The sequence below is a fragment of the Curcuma longa genome, unplaced genomic scaffold, assembly GCF_044706935.1.
Source record: "Curcuma longa cultivar G26 ecotype Majalengka, Jawa Barat unplaced genomic scaffold, ITB_CL_G26_1.1 utg2646_np1212_2152390_RagTag, whole genome shotgun sequence".
Taxonomy (NCBI): domain Eukaryota; kingdom Viridiplantae; phylum Streptophyta; class Magnoliopsida; order Zingiberales; family Zingiberaceae; genus Curcuma; species Curcuma longa.
In genome coordinates, this window is record NW_027435599.1 from 691235 (window position 1) to 698890 (window position 7656).

Below are 7656 nucleotides of genomic sequence, written 5' to 3' on the forward strand. Positions count from 1 at the left end.
TTAAGGCAATTAGGATCATCAGATTGTTGGTGAAAAAAGATCGATAGCAAGAACCTAAGAAGGATCACAAACCTAATCACAAACATCCTACTTGGAATTTTGATCATTAAGGCAATTAGGATCATAGGGTTGTTGGTGAAAAAAGATCGATAGCAAGAACCTAAGAAGGATCACAAACCTAATCACAAACAGCATTGAACTCTCAATTTGTTAGTGAACTCCGAACTTATCTGCCCACCTCTTTTATGATCACAGGTACAACCCATACCACCTGCACCTGTTCAACCTCCAACAGATATCCAGCATGAAAAGGGATTCAGAATATCACAGGAATTGGAAGATCATTTGGTGGAGCATTAAGGGTAATGGACCAACAAAAAGAAATCTAGAGACATATCTCATTGTTATCTAAGGTGCCTCATTTCTTGGTAGGTAAAGTTCAATTCTTGTGGAGGTAGGGAAAGGGAAAAAATATGGGCACACATCTCAGCTATACATAAGGTACTTGGTTCTAGGAACTATATCAAAAATGGAGAAGCTGTGCTATTGACGAGAGATGAAGTTTCTGCTTCCAGCCTTCCTCCAGTACTCCATATCAACAGACAAGAATGCAAATTAAAGCAACCAAATCACAAGATAACAAGTACCTCAAAATTTTTTAAGGTGGGTTCATCTATGAATATACACAATCCAAGGTGAACAGAGGTGCAGAAATGTTCCACAACTGAGACTACCCTTGGTATCTTAGGCTCCAATAAGTTTATCTGCAAGATAATAAGAGGAAAAAGATTACCATAATAAATAAATTGTTAGGAAAAGAATTTGTGGCTCATGAAAACCTTCAAACCAGCTAACTGAATTTCAAAATTTTTATAGAAATCCTCAATTTGGAAATTGAGTCGGCTCCCATGTTTAGCATCTGATGGGTGTATATTTTCCCAGTAAAGTCTACCATCCAATATCTGAGAAGTATGTGAAGGAGCCTTAGATTTCAAGGAAAAGGCTTCAAATACCAAAACCTGCCATATACAGTTAGCTGTCACTTTTGAAGCCCACAGAGATGTAGATGTATGTAAGAGTTAACATCAGATATGCCGAAAAAGAACAGAATACAGCAAGACTCAAGATTAGCAGCTAGCAACATGTGGATAGTCACAGAGCTGAGACAGTGGACCAGCTAAATCTCATAGGAGGCAGCTACCAAAGGCAGTTGAGAAAAGTTTGGGACAAAGGACATAGCCCATGGTTTTAATTGGAGATCCTAAGGCAATATCCTCTCTCTTCATATCCAACAAATACTTTAAACTGTAGGGCTGCAGATCATACAAGGTGCAAGATCTATGATATTTGATTAGCAGCCAGGTTTTCTTTAATTCGTTTGTGCTAGTATTTACACAGTAAAGAAAACCCCAAGTCAAAGGATGCAAAATATACAGTAGTGTGAGAGACAAACTTGCGAGTTTTAGTGCTAGTCCATAGGGTGGTTTATGTATTGATTGCTTGTTCCTATTTATATTAGAGCTTATCAATTGTCACCCAATTTGCATAGTATACTACGAGATGACAACTCAAACTTACACTACCTCTTGAAACAGAAGTTGGGCGGATGAAAAATATAGAAGTCTAACTAAAATAAGCAAGTAATTACCCACAAATCGTCAAAAATAAAATCCAAAGCTGACACAAATCTATAGAAATTGTGATTAATAGGTAGATTCTATATAACATTCGAGATAATAACCGAATGGAGAAAATGTGTAGAGTTCGAAGGAGACAGTTTTGGCAGATTAGCTTGTGTTTCAGTTGGGGTTCAAGTGTCAAGTGCTTTGGCTTTGTTTTATCCTTGACTAGAGCCAACTCATACTGATACTCTGTACATCGGTGAACTAGAACTATCATAGCCAACAACTGATACTCAACCAGAATGATATGGCTTAGCATATCACATCATCAAAGCATTGAAGCTTTGTTCCAAGTTCCAACCTTAGTAAGTGCCAAAGAAATTGACGTGCATGCAGGAGAGCCATTATGAGCTAATGAATATAGAGATGCTAAGTTGCGTCTACCTGAGGGAGGAAGAGGAGATAGAAAGAAAAAGTGTCAAGAGAGAGGAGAGAAAGAAGGAAAGAGGGGAACGATTTCCCTTCTTTTTGTCATTCCCAACACATGTAGGATTAACCTGGTATTTTCAACACTTTGCTTCTCTTTATCCACCCTTCCACCCACTTTTGGAAACAGAAAAAGGAAAAGAGAACCAAAGTGTTCCTTTACTTTTTGTTCATTTACCCAAGTAGACAAGAAAAATAATTGTTTTTCTTTGTCCCTTCTCACTATTTAGGCTCCCTTTCTTTCAAGTAGGCATGCATTAAGGCTCAGAATATTCCTAAACTAGTGCTTTTGATCTACCTCTATCCCTTTATCCCTCGCACCAACTCTAAATCAAAACCAAGATTTCACATGCAACAAAAATGATCTCATAGAGAAGCAATAAAATTTAAATTTAACAAAATCTATAAATTGAAATTTACAATAATTGCACTCAACTAAAAAAACATGAGCTTCATATTGCAATTCAATTATGAATTTACCATATTGAGAAGTTTTAGATCTTCATTCTGCAATGGAAGATTCAGGATAATTTTGTCGAGAGTAACATCCCAGTACAACTTCTTATGATTAATGAAGTAGTACCTACAGTTTGAGCAGTGCAGTGTATAATTTACATCAGGGGAGGGCATTCCAACTAACATTTATATGAAATGTACAAATATATTGGAAAACATACGTAAACAATATGCTCAAATACATACTCAAGTTTTCTCAGTAATCTAGCTTCAAAATTTTTCAACCCATTTAATGATGACAATACCTGAGATGGAGTCATTTAAAAACAAAATAATGTTAGTGAAGGCAAGCAACTACTTTGCCAAAAGTTACTGGAAAAAGTGGAATGTGCATAAACAATGAAATAATTAAAAGCCAAATTATGAATCTAGAAAGCATGAGTAAGAAAATTGAAAACAGTTTCAATCTAGAACATTCAATTTCAAAAAGATCCAATGCATAAATATTGTAAAGAATGAACAATTAATTGATAGATCAAATGTATGAGTTACAAAGGATAAGTGACATGGGTCAACCTGGTTTGGTAAGAAAGAACTAAGATGAATACTTACGAAAGAAAACAGAAAAAGGATATTTGATGTGTCAAGTTTGTCTGCAGATAATGAGCAAAACTGGATTGTGGCATCCCAAGAATTAGAAGTTCATAGCTTGTGGCTCTCGCAATGATAGTTATTTAAGGAAGAATTAGATTATAATCTGTCTCACTCAAATTATAGCAACAGAAATTGCAAAAACAATGAGAAGATAGATGATGCCAGTAAAGTTGCAAGGTTCATTTTGTAATATTTGATAATATACATCAGTGATATGTGGCTAAATTCTGGAGGGAATCAAAATTGTTTGGTTTAACAACTACAGAACTATCAAATTTTGCAAGTGGAAAACTAGTTAATAATGACTAAGAAAGCTATCCTTACCCGATCATGCTGGAACTGTAATGAAGTGATGGAGAAATAAATAGGCAGGATATGGAGAAAAAAGTCACTCTCAAAATTGACTTCAAATGGCCGGACCACAATCTAACCAGATAAAAAAATATTATAATCAAATAGGGACACTAAATATATACAAAGAAAAAACTGTGGCACAGTGCAAATATAGACTAAAGTCTACTTTCTTCCACAAAAAGGAAAGCACCTTTGTTGAAACATCATACTTATCAGAACATGGCATATTAAAATTCACACTGAGAAAGGGTAACTTGTAACTCTCCTTGGCAATTGGCTGTAAGAAAAATAAAGTATTACAGATGTGTCATGACACATCTCAAGCTTTAGGGGAATAAAACAGAAAATATAAAATCAAAAACAATATATATTTGACCTTATCTTCCAAAATAGCATTCTCATTGTCTGGGTTTACTATCTTAATTGAATCTACTGAGGCAATAACATCTGTAGAATCCTCCCAGAATTTACATTCAGTAATGAACTCATGGCATATCATTTCAGCAGCACCCTTGTCAATCATTCTAAAACAAAACAAAAATGGATGTAAATTAAAAGCAATAACTGGTCCTAGAATGGTTGAAAATCAAATATATATCAGATATTAATAGTGACACACAAATAATTACAAAATCTAATTCAACAGTTTTTACCATTTATGAAGGGAACTTTATTTGCTTCAACCTCTTCAAAACAAAACAACACGGCACAAAAAAAGACTACATATTAGTTTTAAGTTCTAACAGACACTTTTTCTTTTTGTTAAGAGGCAGTACTGGATGAGAATCAACTTTATGAAATTCTAAAAGATAACCTTTTAAAGAATAAAACTAAAGAATTCCTCCATAAGAATAAGAAAAAAAAAATCAACAATAAGGCACATGCCAACCAAAAGAAAAGGAGCCAAAAGATAATTTTTAAAAAATAGCAATGAGAAAGGGAAAAAAGAAGGAAAGAATAAAGGAAAAGGAACAACAAGAGAGAATTTGATTACAATAAAGGAAAAACTACATATCTAATGAAACTATCACGCTAGATCAAAACTGAGTTTTAGAGGGTTTACTTGGGGATGTTCATCCTACACTCCAGAAGCTTCTGATAGACTAGTCAGTAATTTCACTAGCATCCTAGAGATTGCATTGAATAATCTTTAGTTTATATAAGGTACAGCCTAAAGAATATTATTATTTGATCAAATAGCATTTTTCTTTTCTTTTATACATTTCAATTTATTTTAAAAAACAGGAACATAATTTTACTTGGCTATTGCCATATATTGCACTGGAAAACAAATATATCTAGTAGAATCAAATTGGAGAAATTGTTAACAAACAATAATTAATTAAATAAAAGACTAAATACTTCATATGCTATCATGTAAAAGGACCTAACCATGCCAAACTATATTAGGTTTTAAACTACTCATCAACAATAAACAATCAAAAAAATAAGATTGTTATATGCATAACAATAATAAGTACATCCTTTTCAGAAAAAAACACACAATAATAGGTACTTTGATGAAAGAAATGAGTACTTGTTTCGGATTGTGATGATAATCTGCCAAACACTGAACTTCACAAAAGACAAACAAGATTTGTTTCTGTACAACACATCATCAGACAGAGAAGGTACTGGATGAAATTCAGTTGCTTCATAGATATCCTGCACGGAAGAGATTAATGATTACCAAGAATGGATTCACAACCTGATGGCACAATCAGAAAAACCTTGATAATGTCATCTGAAACAACGCCAGCAAATGAACCAGTATCTGATGTTCCACCAGCTCCAAGAAGGCCACGAGATAACCAATTTAACCAACTACGTGCTTTACTTGAAGGCTGCTCTCCTTTTACTTGAGAAGACTTAGCATCACCAGAATCATTTAATTTTGACAGTGCTTCCTGAAACAGAAAATATTATGCAATATTTACCTCTACATACAGAACTTCAAGAAGACACATGAAAGAAAAGTTCACAGCATTTGACAAATCCAATACTATAGCTCGAGAATCAAAATACCATACCATGAAGTGCAGCAGCAAGTTATAGCTCATAAGATTATCAACAAGATGTAGCCCAAACATAAAGATATAAAATTACATTCTAGAGTTATTTTCATCCTAATAGAAAACACAAGGCTATTCCTAGAAACATTAAACTATTTCTAGATTTTTTGTTTTGTTTTTTCTACATAAATTAGAAAAAAACAAAAAAATCTAGAAATAGTCTTATGATTTTTTTTCTAATTTATGTAGAAACAAAACAAAAAAAAACTAGAAATAGTCTTCAGTTTCTAGGAATAGCCTTGTGTCTTTATGTTTTAGGTGACCAACTCAACTTAAGTAATTTAAGTAGATCAAATGACTATAAAAATTTAAATTTTTATCATAGAATTCAAACTTCAGAAGTAGAACAAGTTTTAAATGGGATGCAAAATGGAAAAGCAGTTGGACTAGATGATATTCCCATATAGGTATGAAAGTAGCTAAAGAAACGAGATATTGAATGGCTTACAAAATTATTTAACTTAATATTAAAAACTAAAAATATGTCCGATCAATGGAAGGTAAGTACTCTAATTCCCTTATATAAAAAAAAAGTTATACAAAATTGTGTAAACTATAGAGGTATTAAACTAATGAGTCATACCATGAAACTTTGAGATTGAGAAAGAGTAATAAAAAAAAGACTAAGAAAGGAGACAACGAAGATCGAAAATCAATTTAGATTTATGCTTAGAAGGTCAATAATAGAAGTTATACATCTTCTCAGACAACTAATTGAAAAGTATCGGGAACAACAACAAGACTTATATATGGTATTCGTCGATCTAGAAAAAGCTTATGATAGAGTCCCAAGGAAATTATATGGAGAATTCTAGAAAATAAAGGTGTTAGCATAGCGCATATTGAACTAATTAAGGATATGTATGAAAATATAATGACAAAAGTGAAGACTTCGTGCGAATTAACTGAAGTGTTCCCCATAAAAGATAAGGTTACATAAAGGATTAGCTCTAAGTCCCTATCTTTTTACACTAATCATGGGCGAACTCACTGGACACATTCAAGATATGATATCACAGTGCATGTTATTTGCAAATGCTATTGTTTTGGTGAATAAGACACGTGAAGGAGTAAATGTTAAACTCGAATTTTAACGAAAAACACTAAAAATGAAAGGTTTTAGGCTTAGTAAAGTAAAGACAGAATATATGGAATTTAAGTTTAGTAATATTAAATGTAATGAGATAATTGTTAAGATAGGAGATGATGAGTTATCTATAATTAAGAATTTTAAGTATTTAAGATCATTTCTACAAAAGATGGAGGGATTAAGAGAGATGTCTTAAATAGAATACAAGCGGGATGATTGAAATTGAGGAAAGCATCAGGTGTTCTTTGTGACTATAAAGTACATCTAAAACTTAAATGAAAATTTTACAAAATGGTGGTTAAGCAACTATGTTATATAGAGTTAAATGTTCAGCTATGACTCGAGCACATGAGCAAAAGATGAAAATTACAAAGATGAGGATTTTAAAGTGAATATAAGGAACATATACAAAGATGGACAAGATAAGAAATGAAAATATTAGAGAAAAAGTCGAGGTTGCACCTATTGAGAGAAAACTCAAAGAGATACATTCAAGACGGTACGGATATGTACATAGACGACCAATAGATGCTCCAATTAGGCGGTGTAAAACTATGACAAATGTGCACATCAAAGGTAAGGAAGACCTAAAAAGACTTGATTAGCAACAATAAACTAAGATAAAATTTATTTAAATATAAATGATGATAAAGTAGATAGTAGGGGATAGAGCCCAATAGGTGTAGAAGAATTCATATAGCCGATTCCACCTAGTAGGATAAGACTTGGTGGTTGTTGTTTCTATATAAATTCATTTTTACAACAAACCTCCAATGGAAGACCATAAGGTACATCAAACCATAATTTTAAATTATCATTAGTATTTTTTTATTCTTTTCCGAAGTAATTAACATGTGCATCCCTTGTAGCTAGCTAGTATTCTATACACCCCACCCACCGCTCTTCATGTTATTCTCCCAAT

At 32.9% G+C, this 7656-nt stretch overlaps 1 protein-coding gene and 1 long non-coding RNA gene across 2 annotated transcripts in view; both read right to left on the reverse strand.

Annotated features, from left to right (window-relative positions):
• Positions 1–7656, reverse strand: part of LOC141819877 (uncharacterized) — a 70599-nt gene that overhangs the window by 21501 nt on the left and 41442 nt on the right.
• Positions 2808–4087, reverse strand: LOC141819878 (uncharacterized). The gene is made up of 4 exons (XR_012601105.1): positions 3949–4087; positions 3763–3849; positions 3543–3644; positions 2808–2869 (listed from the first exon to the last, which is right to left on the reverse strand). It is a non-coding gene; the product is annotated as an uncharacterized LOC141819878 (long non-coding RNA).